Source organism: Cupressus sempervirens, chromosome 5, assembly GCF_028749045.1.
Source record: "Cupressus sempervirens isolate cs-2001-9-10 chromosome 5, ASM2874904v1, whole genome shotgun sequence".
Taxonomy (NCBI): Eukaryota; Viridiplantae; Streptophyta; class Pinopsida; order Cupressales; family Cupressaceae; genus Cupressus; species Cupressus sempervirens.
Window position 1 is genome coordinate 1,008,714,683 of NC_143122.1, and position 22,580 is coordinate 1,008,737,262.

General features: G+C 34.1%; 1 pseudogene; it reads right to left on the reverse strand.

The window, feature by feature from the left end:
• Positions 1–222: 222 nt before the first annotated feature.
• On the reverse strand, positions 223–21,989 carry LOC149559350 (cysteine-tryptophan domain-containing zinc finger protein 3-like; annotated as a pseudogene).
• Positions 21,990–22,580: the final 591 nt, after the last annotated feature.

Below are 22,580 nucleotides of genomic sequence, written 5' to 3' on the forward strand. Positions count from 1 at the left end.
AGGATACATGCATTTTTCATTCACAGTTCAAATCCTGCCTACTTGCACATTTCTGATTCTTCAAGCAAGATAACATAGTAATTTACATAATTTACACTAGTCGTAACTCATACACAACCTATTCATGTAAGTAAATGGTAGAAATAATTGCATGCATATTGCTCCATAATCCTTATTACCTCCTTATTTCTGCAAAAATTGTTGTTGAAGCCATAATAGATGTCAACATAAAGATGCAGATTCCATGAGAGGGATTACAAGACTGAGCAGTCCATCAAGATTATGAAATTTCAGATTGATAGCCTTTTTCACCACAGATATTTCATGTTCTCTATAACTTGAATCACTAGCAGCATCCAAAGCACTACCTGCTTTTGCAAAAGCTGCAAATGATGCACTAGCATCATCAACCTGCAAGTATAAAAATATTCTCTTACATGCTTTAACTAATAGAAACTGAGAAATAAGTACAAAAAATTGTTCAGAGGATAAAACAAAGCTAAATTACATGGATCAATGTCACAATGCAATTTCATATTCTAGAACAACATGTATCATCTACCAAATGCCCCAAGGCAATTTTCAACTTACAAATTGTAACAAATGGTTATAGTGTTGGCAGTGTTGTGTATCAATCACATAATTTCCTGACGCATTTAGAGATGCAACTCGTTTTTGTTGATTCACTACTGTTAATGCATGGCAATTCAAGTTGTCAACATTAGACACTGATGAACAAGGAGATTCACCTGCACAAACAAAAAGTTTAAATACTAGTAAATATGCTAATTATAAATCATAATAAGTTCACACAACTCAGTATACATTACTACATTTTACTACAATGACAATCAACAACTACCCTGGGCATTAGATGTGTCTCCGTCTGCACATACTATCCATTACAGAAAAGACTAATCTTAGAATTGTCATACAAAAATTTTGGAATTTCAACCATATAATGGACAAATTAAGAATTTTGATGCCTAAAATCCACAAAATTCACTGAAAATCTAGTTTCGCAGTATCTTCATTAATTAGTTAGAATTTGTTGTTGGGAAACTTGGGTAGTTAAACAGTTGGCATAACTGAGGGAGTTACACGGATGGGAGCATAAGAAATTTCTCCGTATCACAGTAATATGTCTCCAGAAGTCAAGAGACTTCAAATGAAGTTTCTTCAAATCTCTCTTAGAAATCAAGAGCTTCCTACAGAAGTTTCTTATTCTTTTATGTATAAATCAAATTGGTTATCTTCCTAACTGTCGATATTTTGTTGGCAAGGGCTAAAAGCACTAAAGAAATACAATAGGACTTGAGGTTGCTTTTACGTTTTGCATTTAATTGTACAAATTTTTCTAGTATAAAATATTCTCAGCTCCCAACAAGGTATTAGTAAGGAGAGAAACAATAAAAAGGACTAAGATGTTTTTCCACTGAAGTTTTATTGATTGATTCTAATATTGCCAATCACTGAGTGGCACCTTATCATGTTTTTGAATAAGGGCATTCTCATCCTGGTTCTCATCAGCTTTTTCTAGGTGGCTATTATTAAAAATTTAACAGCTTGCATTATAATGATGACTATCAAATACCAATATAATATGTCTTTGCTTTCAGTGAAATTTTCATTAGTAGTTATAGTTTTTTCTATTTTAAATTTTAAATTTTTTAGGTTGTATAGAACTCCATACTTTTTGTTCATTTAAACATTTAATTGGTTTTACTTTTTGATATTTATTATTTTCTTTGTTCTCAATGGAATGACTAGATGTAACCATCAAAACACATGATTGTTTAAATGCTCTAAAATGATCACCGACTAACCTAATGATCAGGAGTAAGATGTTTGTCTAGTGAACTATTATCGATTGATTGATAATTATTAATATTCCTAACCTTTGAACGACATAGTATCATGCTTCTAAATAATGGCATTCCCATCCTAGTTCCCACTTGCATTTTCTAGGTGGCTGTAATGTCCCCTTCCTAAGCTAGTTCAGCATGGTGGCATCATTAGGTTATTTAGCCGATTCCCAAGCGCTAATGATTAGGATCAGGAAATCTTGGAAGCAGTATCAGGTGAGATGTCATATTTGGACATTTGAATGAGCATAACATTTCTTTCTACAGCCTTTTGGGTTAACTCTCTCATGCCTACTATTTTTAGTAAGTTAGTTATCAGCTCCAACAGAGTTGGCATACTTGCTATTTTTAGTATTGATGGTAAGTCCAATTTTGATGATCATCCCAACTTTGATATAGGCCAGGGATTTTACACTAAATGATGATAAATTATATGATAATAGAGTTAAATTAAATATTATATATTAAATTTATCGTTATTTTTATTTATTTACTTAATGAAGGGACTATAGAGGCCAAACATTAAATTGAAGATGATTTATTTTAATGAATGGGCCTTTATTATTTATTGCTACAATGGGAGATTGGAAATGGAAGTGCTTCTTATTAAATAAAAGCGAACAAAATATTCCTGAAAAATAGTGAAAAAATTAAGCTATTTTTTAAAACAATGAAAAATAAAAGCTATTCCAAGAAAAATAGTGAAGAAGCATGAGAAATATTCTCAAAAAGATAGCAAAAAAGCAAAAAGTGTTTCCTTTTCTTGAAAAAGCAGCGGAAAAGCTACAAAAGAAGGAATAGGACTCTCATTTAGGGATTGTCATGTCCCCAAATTTGAATGTAATAATTTAATTTAATTAATTAATTAACTGGTCCCAAAAATTTAAATAATATAACAAAAGGACCTTTAATTGGTTACTTTAATTTATTAATATGGGGCACAAGTTAATAATATTTGTATTTGTGCTTCCGATTGATTTAGTATATCTCGGACCCATTTTTTATTTAATTGTGTCTGTAGGTAGGTGTGGCTGTCAGCTATCTTTGTACACCCTCAGAAAGGTTTCCCCGACAAGTATTTAAGCACATGTAGGTAGTAGTAGGTATGCGATTTGGTTTATTATTTCTCTACAGCGAATTCTTGTTGGGATTTCTTTGTTGTTCGTCATTTCAAGAGTGAAAGATCTTCTCTACTTGGCTCTTCCGACTTAAGTGGGATTCAACCCTCACCCTATTCTGTTTGTATGGTTTTGCTTGGATCTAGCGAATCAAAGCGGCATTTTATCTATTATTGTATTTGGCAAATCTGAAGTGCTAATATTGTTTCTCTATGTGCACTATCTTTATTTGCAAATACTCATATCTGCATCAATCTATTATTTGGTTTTCAATACTTGTACTAGCATTGTTTGGTGTCTCTGACGAATGCAACATTCTTCATCTTGTTGAAAGATACGATATGGAGTATAATCTCATGATTTTATTTTAAGGTCACATTTGGGTAGTATTGGAATTTAGGTTTTTAGATTTGCAAAGCTTATTGGATATTAAATTCGCTAAGAACTTCGCAGAAGACTGAGAAGGATTAAACTTCTATTTTTCTGGTTGTAACTCCTTCCTTGTTGGCCAAACCGTTTCCACCCAGCCATATCACTTCTTGAGGGTCAACATGAAGATTCTAGAGCAGCCATTGGGGTTTAAGGAACCAATACCTGCATTTACTAAAGATCATAGTTGTTGTTTGATAGATCTAGACCCAACCATACCATTTGAAGCATTTTAGTGAAGAACCTAGGGTTGATGGAGCTTATACATGCTGATTATTATTACTGCAGTCATTTATGTTCATTCCCAGCAAATGGGTATGTTGTATTTGTGTTTATGATCAGACTTATCCATTTGGATATCTTCACTTTTGTCTTTATATTGCACTTTCAATTTGAACTTGATTTTAAAAGTGAATATTTCAGGCATGTCCTTTATATTTGCTGTCAAAGTATTGTATTTATTGCAATATAAATGAGCTCTTTGTATTCTGTTTATCAGATGGTCTTAAACTCGCAGGCAAAATCCAAAAAATCAAGCAGATATTTACAGCGGCTAATATTTGAAACTTAACAGCTTACACAATGATGATGGCTATCAAATTGTGAAGCCTCGCCCCGACCCATCGTAGCATAGTGATACATTACTACTATTTTTTTGTTATCCGTGACTCGAGATGTCGAGACATTATCTGATGCTTAGAACATATTTTATTATTTCATTTTGTGTGATGTTATTTCCAGATATATTTGATGATTGTCATTTAATGATCATGTATATGTATGTTGACGAAATCAGTAAAATTGAGATTTGATTCAAGATATTTCAATGGTTAAGAATTATGTAGGATGAAGAAACTCTTATTTGATGCATGTTTCAATTTATGAAAATTTTTGATACATATACGTTTATATACATGTGATTTTCAGGACTACTGATGTGTGCAATGAGTGTGCAGATATTTAGCCGAGAAACCCTACGGAGGAACAAAACTGATCTCCATGTGCTAAAATTTGGAAACCCTATTGTTCGTAATTATGTTCTTTCAGTGTCGCTTGACACTCGTAAAATGTTATGTGCTTCGGTATGCTGGTTAGGGTTAATTGTTTAACCTTTGGTTTCAAGTTAGTGTCAATTTTTTTTCTATTAGATTCTTATTGAGGGTTAGTCATCCCTAATTCGATTTAGGGCTAGATTGCAAGTTAGAGTTGTTAGATAGACCTATTTTATCTCTTGATTTTTATTTGACTCTAACCTTTTCCCTAAGGCTTTAAAACATGTTTTTATTCTAACCTAAGGGTATGGGTATGGGTTAGGGGTCTTTTCCAACCCCTAAGACCCTAGCTTTGACTTTTGAGGGCACTCAAAAAGTCCTTTTTTTGCCTTTGTGCGAAAATTGCAAATGGTTGTCATGAGTTGTCTTACCCCACCTCCTTTTTGAGTTTAACCAAGGTGTAGGTTGAGTTAGGAGTTTCTAGTGTGGCTAGTGGGTGGAAATAGTTATTGCTCCTTTTGGGTGGTTGAGTTGGAGGATTATTTAGAGGCCTTCCTTGGTCTAGTGGGGGTTACCCAATCTCTACATTTAGAGAAGATTCCTTGAAGCTTGAAGGAAGGAGGGATACTCTACTCAAATTTGTTCATTTCCATCACCTCTTTGAGAAGGTAGGAAACTCCCATCTTCATTATTCAGTTTTTGTGTTTTGTTTCATGTTCTTGTTACCTTGTTGTTGTTTTACTGTTGTATGGTTGTGGGTATGTTGGGAAGATTTGCAAACTTTGTTTCTTTTGGTTGTTTTCCTTTCTTGTTTATGTTTGCAATTTTGAGTTTCCTTGCATGGGTGTTTTGGTATTACTCACCCTAGGAGAGGGCAGAAGTGACCAATTTTGGGAGAGGTTTGCTTAGTTGGACTCCAACCTGTGTAGAGTCTCTTCTCAGGATGAGAAGAGGGATAAAGGGTAGGGTGTTATGGGCCCTTACCCGTCAGCACAAACCTGGTATGAGTATGGCAAGTTTAAATGGAAGAACGAAAGTTCTTGGTTATTGGCCCCGATTGGGCATCTGAATTGGTGTTGTGCCTGACTTCTCCAGTTAGAAGAATCCACCTCTCCCTAGCCTTGATTCACTGTGAATCTTATTGTGTAAAACATGTATGACTATTCATGCTTGATGTTCTTTTGGTTCTGCTTGGTTGTCACCCAATCAGTTATTGGTTTCCTCCACGGTTCTTGAAATGAGTTTTAGAAGACATTACAAACTCCTTGATTTGGATCATGAAGAAAATTTGATGAAATTATTGAAAATTGGGATTGAGATCCTTTTGTAAATTGTATTTTTTTTAAACCTTATTATATATGGCAACGAAGCTGAGTTTTCTTCCTGATTCTTTCCCGGCTGAGCCTTGAATCAGGTTGATAATAAGATAAGTGATTGAGTAAATTTACTTCTCTTAAAATTTTCGTATTCTATGTTGTCATATGAATGTGTATCAGAGATAGGATGCAACAATGATGTTCAAATTATGTATGATTAAATTTGTGATGTATGGTGATGCCTCTATTCATATGGACGATAGTGAGAGATATTCCTAATCCATGTAAATGTATGATGTCTTTATCAAGTGTGAAATGATTTAGTTCATGGTTGATCGTGTTGAAAATAAATTTGCAAGAGCATGTAGGAAGAATTATGTCCAGATATCCAAGCTACAATTGAAAACATGATAGAGAAATAACTTTGTGTATTTGGATACTCCTTTCAAAAAGAATGGAGCATTATCATTTTGATCTCTCTTATTGTCTCAAATGCCTTAAGACTAGTTTAGTTATTATGTTGATCCATCAACTTATTAGATAGTTAAATGAATACGTAGATGGTTATTTCATGTAATATGGTATTATTGAAATGCTTGGCCATTTGAGGTTCATGGAAATAACGAATTAGAAATTCATAGGAGAATGCATACACCTATTGTGGTAATATAATTGCAAAAGAAAAATATACATTGAGTTTCAAGAGAGAGTAGAGAAATTATCAAATAACCCACCTACAAAATTCTGGAATTTTTATGGCAAACACATATTTAGTTGATTCTATTACAGGCTAATAAAATAATAGATTCCTCAATGAAATAATAATTTTAAAAAAAAAAATAACAATGCTTAAAAATATATATATATAAGCTACTAAAGTCTTTTCTCACCATATAATCTTTATGCATTAAGTCCTCCACCCGCTTGAAGCCAGCTCGTAGGAGGGTCATGATGACCCTTTTTTATTGGTGAGGATGTCAATCTCAGGTGACGTCACCCTGTACTTGTGCAGGGGTCGACTTCCTTTTTGGAAAGCGCAGAGATTTTAAAACAACCATAGCATTTATGCTGAAGATATCCTTAGGGTCGATTAGTGGGAGTACCTATGTTCTAGGCGTTGTTGGAGTAGTGTCATCCTATGTGATGATGTCACCTGCCATGCTTCCCTTTTATGGGCGCCAGTTTTGGGTTGCGTGAAGGTGTGTTTAAAGATTAGACTATGTGTTTCATCCACCTTCCTCACCAATCACTTTCTTAGGGAGCTTTTGGTTGGTGGACTTGCTGTCCCATGTACTTGGGTCAGGTCCACTTGGGTCTGCGTGTTGCAGACCCTCGGGTTGCGTGGGTATGCTTGGGATTCGCCCAAGCCCTTCTTGGGTGAGAGGTGTGTAGGGTGGAGAGTAGGGTTTAGGGAAAAATAAAAGGGTAGTATAGAAAGTTAGCAATAAGTGTTAGGGGTTAGTAGGTTAGGGTTAACTTGTTAGGTGTAGGTTAGTAGGTTCTTATTTATTTATTTATTTTAGTTTGAGTTTTATTTAATGTTGTAAACTTTTGTTAGAATGTTAAGGGGTTAGGATAGTTCTAATTAGATTAGGTTAGATTTGTGTTAGTTTATGAGATGTTAATCTAATTTGCTAAAGTTCTAAGTTAGTCATAAATTGATAGAAGGATTAGATAGTTTTTTCATTATGTTAAGTTAGTTGTATTGCTTAAAGTTGTAATTTTTAGATGTATATATTTCAGTTTAGCTTTTAAATTAGTTTAGTTAGTTGTTATATAATTAAATATAGATTAAATTGGATTTAGTTAATATTATCTAGTAGTTCTAGTTAGTAAGTAGTTATTTCCGATGAGTAAGGTTTCACTACCTAATTATAAGTAATCATGTTAGTTTAATCGAGACTTGGTTAGCAATTGTTAAAATTTGTTTTTTAATTAAAACATTTTAAATTAAGTAAAATGGATATTTATTTTGGAAAGTTTCCAATTTCGTAATGTAATTAGTAAACTTAATTTCGGTTAGAAAGTTTTAAATAGTGGAAGATAGTGTCATTTCAAATAATTGTTTCTTATTATTAAAAGTTAATGTAATAACATAAGTTTATTGATATAAATCTGATAACTAAAGTTTCAAATCTTAAATTTTAATAACCATCCCTTTGTTTATAATCTTCAGACGTAATGTAGAGAACCTGTACTAAAACTTCTACCTCAATCATATCAAACTTAGAGCATGTTTAATTATTAGTTTATTATTAATTCAAAAAAAATTTTGTGTGTGTTTTTGTCCTCTTAGTTGGGCATGACACAAATATTGATATAACGTCTTTTCTTTTAGTGGCATTATTTTGGAACTTCTAGTTTTTTCTATTTTTAAACATCTGCATTTCTGAACTTCTATAGCACTCCATAATTTTGTTAATTTTAACATTTATGTAGTTCTATTTTTTGATGTTTGCTTTCTTCTCGAGGAAATGACTAACGATCAAGATCTGCAAATGGGTAGGAGTCTTCATGGTTATATTATAGTAACCGGGGTGGACACAAATGTCTTTGTTGGAAATTCCTTAGTTGATATGTATGGCAAGTGTGTAAGAATGGAAGATGCTTACAGCTAAACCCTCTGAAATGATCACTTATTATACTATAGATCAATGATTTTTAACCAAAACCTAGGTTGAGGACAGCTTAAGAAAAGGGCTTCAGGAGACAAGTGTTAAAAAATTGAACTCTTCAAATATATTTTGAATGAAAAAATCTATATAAAACTCTAAATAACCCTACCTAGATAGTACGAAGTTCTTAGTAGATACCTATAGATAAATGTATATCAACTGAAATTATATTATGATGATAATGCTTTCCTTCACCTGTACCTCCATGTTTTACGGTTAGACTGTCAATTCCATTATCTTGCAGAACATTGAATATGGATAACGTCTGACACAATAACAGAGTATGTCTAGAACAAATAAGCGTTCACCCTTCCATAGCATAGAAATCCCCAATGCGGTCCTCTCAGCGATGGCAATTACAAATAAAAAAATTTAAATCAACAAAATTACAAATGAATACAATGTTAAATTCTTAAAAGTGTAAACAAAAACTAACCTGTCGGAAGCATAACAACAACTGATTTAAGTTCTTGTCTATGTCTGCTTAAATACAGATTCTTGGCCATCACAACATGCATACATGTGAATCCTGTGCATTGGTAGGCTAGAGCAGCAGCTGCCCACTTTCCATTTCGTTCATACACCTTAGCACAATCCCTATAAAACAAATGAGAATATTTTATAATCAATGTAGTCAAGAATTAGGAAGTGAATAATTAAATATAAACCCTCAGTGACCTTTAACATACTGTAGAAACAAAAATAGTCTGAACTTCAAGTTTGAAAACCTCATTGAAGCAATCTTCCATTACAAAGAAGCTTTAATGTCCTTAAATTTTTAAGCTTTTAGGTTTAGCTGGTCCATTCACTCTGAAAAACACATTTTGTTGTTAAAACTATGTAACCTCGCATATATATAATAGCTAACAGAAAAAGGGGACTAACATGTTACTTTTCAAAGACCAACTAGTAATTGACCCTAGGACTTCTCATGTGCATGTTAGGCTGCCCTACAACCAAGTGAACGGTCCTTTTTGTAACCAGAGCTTTTTGTAACCATGTTATTTTTCATGGACCAGCAAGGACCTGAACCTAGGGCCTCCCATGCGCAATTTGGGGTTCTCTACCACTGAGCTACAAGTCCTCTTTCTGATGGGGAAACTTGCAGACACATACACAAAAAGTGCATTTTGTGACCAAAAGATATTAAATCAATTTTCTGTCACTTGAGAAAATTTTAGGAACAAACTGTGGTAACTACAATTTAAGACTTCAAAGCAAGCTTCAAACTGTGGTAATAATAAAGATACTAAAATAGTCACCAAGTGCCATGAACCGCAATAGACCTTCAAGGAATTCAAATGTCATATGGCATAAATCATCAAGGATAGCAAAGGTCAAGAGTATTATAGACCTATCAACATATTAGCTTATCTTAACACAAAAAATACTACTATGTGCTTGAAGTTTGTGAGTTTCTTGTCTTTTAAACGTGTTTGGAACTTAGGATACATAATTATTATAAATGTTTCTAGACAAATTATGCTATCTATAATAAGGGATGAAACAAATCAGTTCCTACTACAGTTGGAGACAACTTATAAGATATTAAAGGTTCTCTATTTAGAAGCTCTGTCCATTTAACTAAACAATTAGCCCAAACCATTTTTTTTAAATTTACAATTTTAGAATGCATATAATCTGTGAATTTGCTCGATCAACTCCAACCATTAAAATTTAAATGCCACTAAAAGGAACTTACTCAGAACGCCTAGGAGAGTATGTGAACAAAGGCATAGATTTATTTCCCCAGTGCCTCACACTATCAGAACTCAAAGGCGGCTCTAAAATTGAAGCACTTTGTAGAAATTTTAAAGATGCACGAAAATAGAAACCAATAGCTTCAAGTTCATCGCCTCCATTGCTCTGGATCATACAATAACAAAGAATTAACCAACCAAAAAGACTTTAATTCACACATCACAGATCACACAAAAATCCTAACGAATTTTGGTCAAATCCAAAGAATGAAGTGTATGGGTAATTTACATGAAACAAAAACAAACCTTAATCCTATCTGCTTTTTGTTCCAAATCCTTGCCTTCTTCTAAAGCTGCATTTTCCATATATGACTTATGTTCCCTACTTGAACTTACAAGTGCTCCCTCAACATCCCTTTCTACAAATCCTTTCCACTTTGAAGAGTTTACTTGGGAGCCTGAAGTCCCCTTACAAGATGTGTCTGATTGTTTACAAACTACAGAAGATTCACCTCTAGAAGCATCAATCAACGATCCTTCCAGTTGGTTGCCATTAAAAAATAATGTATCCAAACTGGGCTTCCCTCTTGTTCCTGATGATTTACACAGGTCTTTAGCACCCATTATAAACCCCGAACAGTCACTTAGAGAATCGCCAGTTATGCCTGCTTTTGGAATAGGTTTCCTGGAATTACAAAAATCTATCAAGTCACAATTTCTTGCATTAGTGTGTTCAAAAATTGAAGGTTTTTCAGCTTGTACAATCATAACAGGCAATGATGAAACAGAGCACTTGAATGCAGATCCTTGTCTTTCAGGTCTAGTGCGAAGAGATTTAGTATAGCATGAAAGCTTAGATGAATTGGATGTAGAAGATACAAATGGAGGCCAACAAGATGATTCCTTTTTCAAAGGTTTATTATGATCAGAAAACATCTGCATTAATCCATGCTCCTTTGACTGTTGGTTGCTATATTCTGCTATCTCATGAAGAATGCATTCTACATTTGATGAAACAGTTTTCACTTTTTGCTCTTGTTCATCTTTATTTCCTTTGCTTGCATGAGGTTGAATAGATTCTATCTTTAAAGGTTTTGCTCTTTTTCACTTGGGTTGGACTTCCTCCTTCCCTATTTCAAAATCCACCATGCAATTTTTTTCTACCACCCCTTGATGGGTTGCCTTTCCTTTCTTCTGCTCCATGATTTTCCTTTTCTTGGTTACCTGCTGTTGATCCTCAACTTTACTTTCTCCATTCAAACTTTCTACACCATTTTCTTTGGTTAATGCAGCATTTGTTACAATTTTGAATCTGTTACCTATTTTCTCTGATTTCAGAGGCAGAAAATCAACCCCTTTGGCATCATGCACTGCCATGGAATAACGAAAAAAGGTTCTGTAATCTTTTCTACTAGAAAAATATTTTCCAATACATGACAATTATTGGATGATGCTTTCAGAGAAAATGCAGCTGTTACCTGGATGGTTTTTCGCCTTCATTTTTTTTGCAGACTTGCACTCCTTTAATTCGCTATCCATCTTACGCTTAACATTTAAAGTGTGTGCACGATTTACTTCAGGCTCATGGGCTGTCACGAGGCAACCAAAAACTGAAACAATTACATCCAAAAACAACGACAAGAAACTCACTAATCACTAAATGATCTATCTACAAAAGGAAAAACACTACATGAAAATAACCATCTATATTCTAAAACTGTTGGAAAACAATTATTTTTATTTCATGCCAATAAATGCAGATTCATATCAAAGTTTCAAACTCATAATTATCTGTAAAAATAGATTATGATAACACAGTATCATTTCTTGCAGAAACATTGACATAGTAAGTTAGTTTCACCCTATATACGTCCCATCTGTAAGAATTTTTTTTGGTGTCTGAAGATTGGCTTTCAAAACAATTATTACATTCAGTAACTTGCAACAACATGTGCCATGCAGAAGTGTACACCTTCCATCTACAAATCTAACTTGAACAATCTATAACCCAGGTGGCGCAAGGACCAAAGTTATAATTTATGCAATTAACCTACTAAAATTCAAACATGGTTTAAGCATAAAATGATTTATAAGCCAAAGAAGATCTGAAGATAATAGAGGCAAACATTCATATAAGAGGTGCCTGTGAAGCATTCTGATTGAAAAGACTGAATACTTTAGCTAGATCAAACAACCGCCAGGATTTTATAACAAACTAATGATATATGCATTTCACAGTTTTTGTTAGTTGTGACTGTCAAATATGCCAAGTTACTTCAGCAGTGATTTACTAACATCTATGTCATGTCACACACCACTACAACATAGTAGTTACATGGATGATAATTGAAAGGCAAAATTGCAGGTATAATTATAGTCTTCAGAGCATGCCCATCCCTACATTGATATTTTATATGTGCACTGACATACATGATCAATTTTTTCTATATTTTGTAATGACAATATATATAGACACACACACACACACACACAAAGTCTAATTCTATAATTACAGGTAGAGCATTAGATTAAATAGAATCTTCAAGTCTGAATACCTCATAATAATAACACTTTCACTTAATTGAAAAATTTCTCTGGCTAGCTTTAGAAACACAGATCTCCAATTTAATATTTTTCAATTTGAGCCTATTAAGCAGGTTTGGGGAAGCCAAGGGAAACAATGAAGTGTTCCCAAATTCCACTGTTGTAGAAACTATGGTACTCTGTAGCAATTATGACCTGTATTCAAGCCCAACTAAACATGCTCCACATGCCCGTGTTTCCCTCAAGAAGACCATTCAATCACTTGCTAGTCTGATTCTCTATTCTCCCTTGATCATTAACCTTTGCCTTTATAATATGTCTTTCTTTCTTTTTTTGTCTCGGGAGTGTCCCTGCGTCCCAAGCCCTGCAGGTTCCCTTTACGGGGCGAGCTTGGAGTGAGACTAATCCCTTCGGCCACAAAATAACCAGAACCTCCCCCAAGTGTCTTTGGAGGGGTAATGACGGGAAGGGGAGCCAAAACCAAGACCATGGGGATCGTCCACAACCTCAAACCAACTCACCTAACCCGTGGAGGCTCTAGAATATATCTTTCCAAGGTATGTCTAGTGTCACATTTCTCCTGTAATACATATTATCTTCAACCCCTTCTAATCTAAGTATAACCAATCAGTACATAATCTTTACAAATGGGGCATTCCATGCAGAGGCAACAACCTTTGGACCTAAGGACAATCTGCTCTACTCTTCAATTGTAACAATAGATATCAAGCTCCAACTTCAAAATGTCACTCCTGTTCTCTAGTTTCATTGTTCCTTCATCCAACATGTAGCTCTGAATAAATTGAATGTTGTCTACTAATGAATTTAATACATTTGTATTCAGAATAGTAATTGACATAAATGAATGCCTGCCGTAGTGTTCATGAATACCATTTATGAAATCAAAAACCACCTGATTTGCCAGTGTTTTGATGATGGAAATTAAAATTTTTATGATAACTCAGCCAACACAAATTACTTGATGACTGTTTCCAATAAAAATGTAAAAAATTGTGATACTCAACAGAATAATGAAAATTTCTGAGTTTGTCAAACTTAATACCATGTTTGACTGATTAATAAAGGATTTTTTGGAGGAATCAAAAGAATTTCAAGCTGGATTGAAGGTTTTGAAGATGCATACACTTTTTTAATTTCTTTTAACATCTGCAACAGGATATTTTGGAGGAATCATGTTTTTCAACCTATAGGATGAAAATTGAAAACTGTACAGGGTTTCAACTTGATTTTAATATAGCAATCAGCAATTCTAATATTGTTTCCAGATTTCATCTTTTAGGTTCAGATTTTTTAACTAAATTATTCCTTCCATTTATAGTTTGATAATATATATATATATATATATATATATATATATATATATATATATATATATATATATATATATATATATATATATATATATATATATATATATATATATACACTATTTTGGCACGAAAGGTAATTCCCCAACCCTAAATGCTGATTTCTCACCAGAATTTAAGCATGGGATCAGGCGATATCTTCAAAAATAGCCCTTATTTACAACTAAACAATTTATTTTTGGGTGATGTAGCACTGCTCTTTCACCTTAGATGCTCTTGTATGAGCAATTAAGGCATATGAAGTAGCAATTTATGAACAAACAAGGTAGTGGTCGGTTTGGGTTATGAAGAGGCATCATTAAGAAAGGTCATGACCATTCTTAAGGGTTGGCATGAACAAAGGTCATCTTTCTTTGTAGAGAAATAAAGATATAAAATGTATAAGACCGCATTGAAGGAGGGCATCAAGGAAGAAAAAGATAAGTCAGTATCGAGTGAATAGATCTGCAATTCAGAATAAAGCCATATTTGGATATAATAAAATATCGTGGCAGGCATGAGAATATGTTTGATATGTATGTTGTGTATGCAATGTGGACCAACATTATCATATATGTATATATGCTCTTCAAATATCACTTACCAAGACAATAATAAACTTTATTATGTTTCTTTAATTAATAAATAAAAAAAATATATATCTATTCTTTACTCCATAAGAAATCATACAGGAACAAAAGGAAATATATTAGGGAATATGGTAGACTGGTTCTCTCGAATTAAGTAAGCAATCCCAAGTGATGGAATTGCATTAATGGATACTCCTGCCATTTGTGGGCCATGAGGGCAGTTGTCTTAGTTGGATGTTGTGCACTCTTGGACTTCATTGGGCTGAAAAATCTTCCTCAATGACCCGGCTTACTTTGAGTTAAGTGGGCAAGCCCAAGTAATGGAATTATATTAGTGGATATTCCTGCCACTTGTGGGCCTATTGAGTAACATGGATCATTTTCTGCAAATGTAATAACACTGCCCTTGTTATTGGTGTGTTCCAAATGCAGATTTGAAGACTTATAAATATGAGAGAAGACATGTCTCTATGGTTAATCATCATTAGATAATAATAATATATTAACAATAATATAAATAATATTTTATATATGTATATACAATATATATATATATATATATATATATATATACCATCAACAATGTATCTCATGATCGAATCAATCTGACTAAAGCTACAACCTTAACACTCCCTCTTAGCTAGGGAGGATTGTTATAGAACACATTATGCTCTCAAGTATATGAAGAGATATCATCTCAGTATGATATTCTTGGAATGGCATATTTAAGGATATCAATAAATATCCATCAACTTAGATGTTATCTTTTAATGTAATTTGAAGTATGTTTCAACAAGAAATATCAATCATATGATATTCATCATACTTATATTCTTTTGGTATGTGCACTGGCATCAATCCTTGATGCCTACCAAAAGAATATGTCATATCCTAGTAGGATATGAGTTATTTGATTTCCAGCGCTCCAAGACAACAAGTTAATGTAGTTTGATCGTGATACGTTCGTTATCATGATTACCGACACTCCAGGACAACAACTTAATGTAGTATGTCATGATAACAGGTCAAGCTATTGATAAGATCGTCACCAATAGAAACCCTTCAAATATATATGTGTGTGTGTGTGCGCGCGCATGTATGTGTGTGTGTATATATATATATAAAAGGTATCATTCACAAGGGATTGTACCTCAAAATTCTCCCTCTAAACAATGATATTAGGAAGTCAGGTCTTGTAGTTTCTCCCTTAGGGGCTCTCTTTGCCCAAGGATGTTTGTCAAAGTCTCTCTGAATTTGATACCGATCTTCCAACTTTCTGGTGATAAGACATTACTTCCTCATGATGTACAAGAGTAGGCCCATCAAAATCATGCAGTCAAACACGTGTATTTCTAGATTCCCACTGAGTATCAATCTTCTAAGCTCTTGCGTTGTCTTTGAAGAAGCTCCCGCTTAATGTAAATGAATTCTAGAGCCTCAAATTATCTAGCCTGATTATCAGATGACTAATGAATTCTAGATCACAGCTTCTTTCGAGCTACTGTCATAAGATTGAGTTTGCACAATATTTGGTAGCTAAAGTTAAGTACCAACCATCTTTTCTTGCAAGAACATTCTCAAACATAAAGGAAAAGATCAAAGAAAATAACTCTTATGATATGTATAGGATTACAAATAGGAGAGAGACTACAATGAGTAGATAAATGTAAAAGATAAGAATGCTTATCTACACATGAGGGTCCATAGAGATTTGAGAATGGAATGCCTCCTTTCTAAAGATGGTTCAAGTGGAAATGTAACATTGATTATTATTCTCCCCCACAATGTAAAATTCTCACTTTTATATCATTGACCCATCAGATCCACTTCACTATTGTATCTCATCTACGTATCTTGAGTTAATTTATGGTGATGGTAATTATACCAAATGTGTTTGTGTTAAATCAAATCCTTTGAATATACTACAAGATTTGCATTCATGATAAGCCCTTTAATATGCAGCTTCAACTTTCCTTACTGCTTGCAACATTATCTCCTATAACTTTGTGCTGGGAAAGCATGCATCTGAAAACTTTTCAAACTCATCAATCTCCTCCACATAAGGATTGTATCATGGTGTCCTAAATCTTTTATTCATCTCCATATCTTTATCCAATCCTATCAGCCTTGAAGGACTAGTGCAATCATGTTATTAAAAAATAAAAGAGATGGATAAATAAAGAGCAAAATGAAATCTGCTAATGGCACCCTACACATCCACACATCATCCTTGTGAATGTAATCCACATCTTTCTTTTGAGTATTTGTCTTTCTTCCAAAATTCAATTTGGTCCTTCTAGCTCCAAATCAGATTGCATTTCTGAACATTAACTCCTGTGGAAAAAACACATATAGTTCCCAGACTATTCTATGTAGCTTCTATCAATTTGCTTTAACCCCTTGTTGGTTCCTTATCTGTGCTTAGCAAGGTCTTGATAGTTTTCTTGAAGTCCTCTTTCACCAATGATTCACCCACTCCATTTGATGTGATCTTCTATCTCAACTAATATTAATAATGTGTTGTTTGGTAGGCATATGTGTTCTATTATGTTTCCAGAGCTAATGAGCCATCACTATACAGAGAGGTGATTGGATTACTGAGACATTGATTCAAAGTTCACTGATGTGTCCCTATGTATTCTCATACCCAACCCTACTATCAATTCCACATGCCATTTCTATATATATGATGATTTCTGCAGATGTTGAATATTATTGTGAGATATAATATCCAGGCATATCAATTTTAAAGCATTTGTTATATTCGAATATGTAGTTCTCCCCTGTGATTCCAAACCTTCTTTAATTTTATTTTTTACGCATAATTGCATTCTATTAACAAAATCCGTTAACTAATCCAAGCCCTGACGACAAAATTTAATCTTGTGAGCTCCAAATAAAACAAATCTTCATACTAAATATTCAACCTGATCATATTCATTTTCTTAGTGGTCTAGTTATGTCATGTCATATATATTTAAGACCCAGTGCTGACTTGGATTTTGTCTTCTAAGATTACTGATAAGTGTCCGAAAAATAAGTCCCTTCTCTTTCCCCGTACTTTTCTTCTTACTCCAGTGTGGCTGACATAACTTTCTTTCACCTTATATTGCCTTTGACTATTTTACACCTTCCATAGACCACCTTCAGGTATTGGTCTGTTATACTCTCTATTACCGTTGACTTCTATAAACTCTCGAATAGTGGGTCCTCCTCCATATTGGGTGTTAGTTCTCCTTTAGCGGTGGGTCCACCTTGTTTCATTTATCTGTAGTTATGTATTAGCTGTTGGTGAATAACCTTTTTGCTAACCGCATACATTTATTTTGTAGTTTTCTGCCCCTTTGATTGTCATTTCAAGTACACAATCTTTTTCCACGTAGGCCGCTCTAGAGTGGTGTGTCTTTCTATTTTGTTCGATCACTGCTTTCTAAAGGGCTTCAATGTTGGTTGTGATTGAAGAGCCAAAACAGTGCTATTGGAATCTTCTGCAATTGGAACTCAACTTGGGACATGCTTAAAACATGGCTGCTGAGAAATAGAGGTGGAGGGTCTTCAGTTTTGAAGTCTGTAGAGCTTGATGTGAAGACACTGACCGAGATCAGAGATGGACAATGAGGTCTGAGTGATAATGATAGGCGCTCATCTCATATCTTCAAAGCTCTGGAGATAATGAGGAAAATTTCCCATGAAATAAAATAATAAACAAAAACAAGCTATGTTGAAGCCAGCTGAATGTCAATCTGATCTACGGTTAGACTGTTTGATGGTGAATCAATGTTGCTTCTAACAAAAAAACTTCAATGGTTGAAGAAGGATTCTAGTAGGGAGTAGATGTCATCTACATCCAGCATTATTTTGCTCATGTAATTTTCGTCCATGTTCCAGCCCAATTGGGGCAGATAAGGCTCGAAAACAATACTGGCCAGATTGGGAGAAGAAGTTGAGGCCTAGACGCCTGTGGTTTTAGTAATAGTGTTGTTCTCCTACTTGTGCATCACAAAGGGACCTGACAATGTTGAAATCTCCTGTATTTCCATATAGTTTTCGGGTCTGTTGTCATACATACTATATGATGGCCATCATATTTTATAATATCGAATATGTATGTCTACAGTATATGTTATCCAATATGTTTCTCTTCTGCAATTTAAATATTATCCTCTGCAATAGGTATATTGTTTTCGATTATGATTTTCTATTACACATTGAAGTATCATTTGTTGCTACTGTATTCTTTTCAGTTTCATTCTCTCCTTTTTGACATTTGCAACCTGGCTTTGATACCATGTTGAGTAACATGGATCGTTTTCTGCAAATGCAATAACACTGCAACTGTTATTGGTGTGTTCCAAATGAAGATTTGAAGACTTAAAAATATGAGAGGAGACATGCCCCTATAGTTAATCATCATTCGATAATAATAATATATTAAAAAAAATATAAATAAACATGTGTGTGTGTGTGTGTGTGTGTAAGAATATTTGTCTAAATGATGATTTACCGTCAACAATGTATCTCGTGATCGAATCAATCCGACTAAAGCTACAACCTTAACAGGACCAAGGGATAATTTTTCTTAGTTGGATGTTGCATGCCCTTAGGCTTAATTTGGTTGAATAAGTTTCCAGGCACTCTTTGTGGATTTGCTCTCCAAAACCTACCATGATTATTTATGGGAGTTGGAACAACTGATGGCTTGGTTCCAAAATTTAAAAGCTCAGGCACAATTTATCTAAATAGGTTAAGATAATTATTGATATATATGCACTTATGTTTATCGGATCCCTAACCCTTATAGAAATAACTTGCCTTATAAATTATATTTTAAACATTGTATAACATGATTGCAAGATCTAAACCAGACTTGATAATGACATTTTATTGGTAGAGGTATAATCTTAACTATGGATAAGTTTCTTGTTTTAAATGAACTTAAGATTTCAGAGCAAGATTTAGGAAAAACCCAAAAGGGGACACTCCATTTTTGTGTTTGCTTGGGTGAGACTAGGTATAGAACCCCTCCAAATTTTATCTTAAAAATTTACATGAAAAATTCACAAATATTCAAGCACTACAATGTAAAAGTCACTTTTTATTTAATAAATCTTTTTATTTGTACTAGCCTTCTTTAAGTAAATAAATGTGTATGCACCTCATCGGACAAGACTATTACAGGCTATCCTTTGCCCTTGGCTTCCAATGTACAATGCATCTTTGTATGACAAATCACTTATTGTTGTAAGTTCTTGTTTTCTATTTCAAATTTGGGTTCTACATGCAAATATTTCTTCTGTTAGATACAATCATTGGAAATCTCATCCTAGGGTACAATACTGTTCATAACGGTTATGCAACTGTTTTCTTCTGCTTTCTCAAACTTTGCTATTAGATTTAATTGAGGTGTATATCTGTTTCAGATAGTCTCAGATAGTCTCAAGTTAACATTAAATTAATTGGAATAAGATTGAGTAAGCAACATAACCATTTACAACTAAAAATAAAATTTCAGCACAGACATCCTCATTCCAGAACACTATGCATATTGACTTCAAATTTGATACAAAAGTAAAATGTTACAGGAAATTATGTAATGGAGGTAACAGGCTAACCTCAAAGAAGAAAGAAACAATTAAAACATTGAAAGCGTTATTAACTTCTTCTTGAAGTTACCTGTGCAGGTCTTAAATGTCAATCTATAATTTTTATAATAGTCTCGGGAATTTTCTTTCAATGTCTAGAACAAAATATAATAATGACAAATGCAAAGAATCTATATGATGCATTATGAGAGTTAGTTGCATCCTGCACTGGTCAAGAAATATGCATTGGCTTATTGTGCCTCGCATATTTAAACCTTGATATTAGTTCCATTACCATTCATAAACAACAGATATTTTAAATCTATAAAGACAACATAGTTCATTTGAAAAGGAGCTAAAAAGAACATTACCTTCACCTCCAGATGTCTCTTTTAGTATCGCCGTATCTTTAATTTTATTTCTCTGCTTGATTACACCATTTGACTTCCCTCCATCTTTACACTGTGAAAAATGTACAACACTTTCTTCTTGCTCCATAAAACTCTTGTATTGGTCAATTCTATTTTTTACAGGTAAGTAATAGTCCTTCCCAGAAAAAGAATTTGAGAACTTAACAATGCCTGAAACATTTGGCATACTTCTCTGAACTAAACCTTTCTTATTACTGGCAATCTTTATACTTGACTGTAAAGACCTTGGCCATATCTGGTTTGATGATTTAGGATCAAGCATAGCTGTTGAGAGAGAAGTTGGAAGTTGATCCTCTCCCTGAGTTGTTTCTGAAAGTATCTGTGGTTGTGAAATTGCATTTTGATGCTCTACCACCTCTATTGTTTCCTCTTCTGGGACATTACAGTGCTTCATCCCAGGCCTGGTTAGACAAAAAAACAAAATAAGGCAGTCAAATTTCACATGACTACTTATGCAAAGCTATATTGATTTTATTTCTTAAAGAGAAAACAAATGCACAATTTCCAATTAGAGAGTAATTTCTCCCTCTGAGAACAGATATACATATTTAAACTAGCATTTAACCCAGTATCAATGAAAACCAAAAGGACTTACAGCCAAAACATCATGTCGCAAAGCCAATTGTCTTGTTGAAGGGGAATCTTTAGTCCAATTGGGCATACACGCCATTTCCCACATGCATCACAACACACCCAATCATCTAATCCAGAAGTGGCGGTTGTTGTATTCTGAGTTGCAGCTTGTTCTGACAACAACTTAGTATCGTGAGCTTTGATAGTAGATGCATGCTCTATTTTTTTCAGGTCATGTTCATTGGCAACATCCCTTCTCTTTCCCCTCTCAATACCAATTGAAATTTCTCTAGCAAAATATTTGTTCTTTGCTTGTTTCGTATTCTCTTTGCAAAAAGCCATGCTGATTTCTTTCTTGTGGACAAATTGTTCATTCGTACAATTCGCAATGTTTCCATGTATGTCCTCCCTGCTATTGTTTTTTGATTGCTTCTTCTGCCCTTTGATAAAAACTAATTTTTCAATTAATGATTTCTTAAATTTTCCTTTTGAAACTATCTTGCTCTCTTGCTTCATTGTTTTTTTATTAACATTAATGCCATTTGTTTTTTTATTTTCCATGTCCACGCCCTTTACATGTTCTGTACTGACAAATTCATGAGTGGCTACACGTCTGAGAACATTTTCTTTTGGAATTCCTTTATTTTCAACATCTAGCACATTCTTTTCCTTGTAAGTACTAGCTCCTGAAAAACCTAACTTACTCACTTCATTGAGTGACTTATCAATCTTTCTTACGTTAACAACGTGCTTATGGCCTTTCTCCTTTCTGGTTGCTGTTTCTGGCCCATTTTCCCCACCTAGCATAGACAGCCAAACAACATGGGTGATGGGCAACAGCGTAGCCCACCAAGAGACAATAGGAATGAGGATTCAGAAACAAGGGATTTTTTTTCAGAACAATGATTATAGGACAAGAGCGGATGGCTCAAGCTTTGCAAGCACTCACCACCATGGTTGAGCGCATGAACCCACAGGACAGACGAAATCAGGAACAAGGGGATAACAGGAGTGTAGTGGGATCACCTAGAGCTCATAGAACTCTTTCTAGAACAGCAAACAAGCCCACACGTCCTACCTTTGTCAGAGAGGAACCAGTACAAGAGCAAACAAAGGAAGCTGAGGATGGGACACTTGCAGATATCCTTATGGCCGCTAATGATGAATACAAATTATTTGCATCGTAGGTATGGAAAAGAATGACTTTTGAGAGGTTTGTGAACCAAAGAAGAGAACACTTCCATGCAGTCAAACAGAATAGGAGACCTTGTGACAAGGATAATGAATTCAAGTAGGCTACAGGGAAGCTTTCCTTGTCTATATTTGATGTGAGTAGCAAAATGATAGTGCAAGCTTGGATTCACAACCTTGATACCTTCTTAGCACTAGGGCCTATGA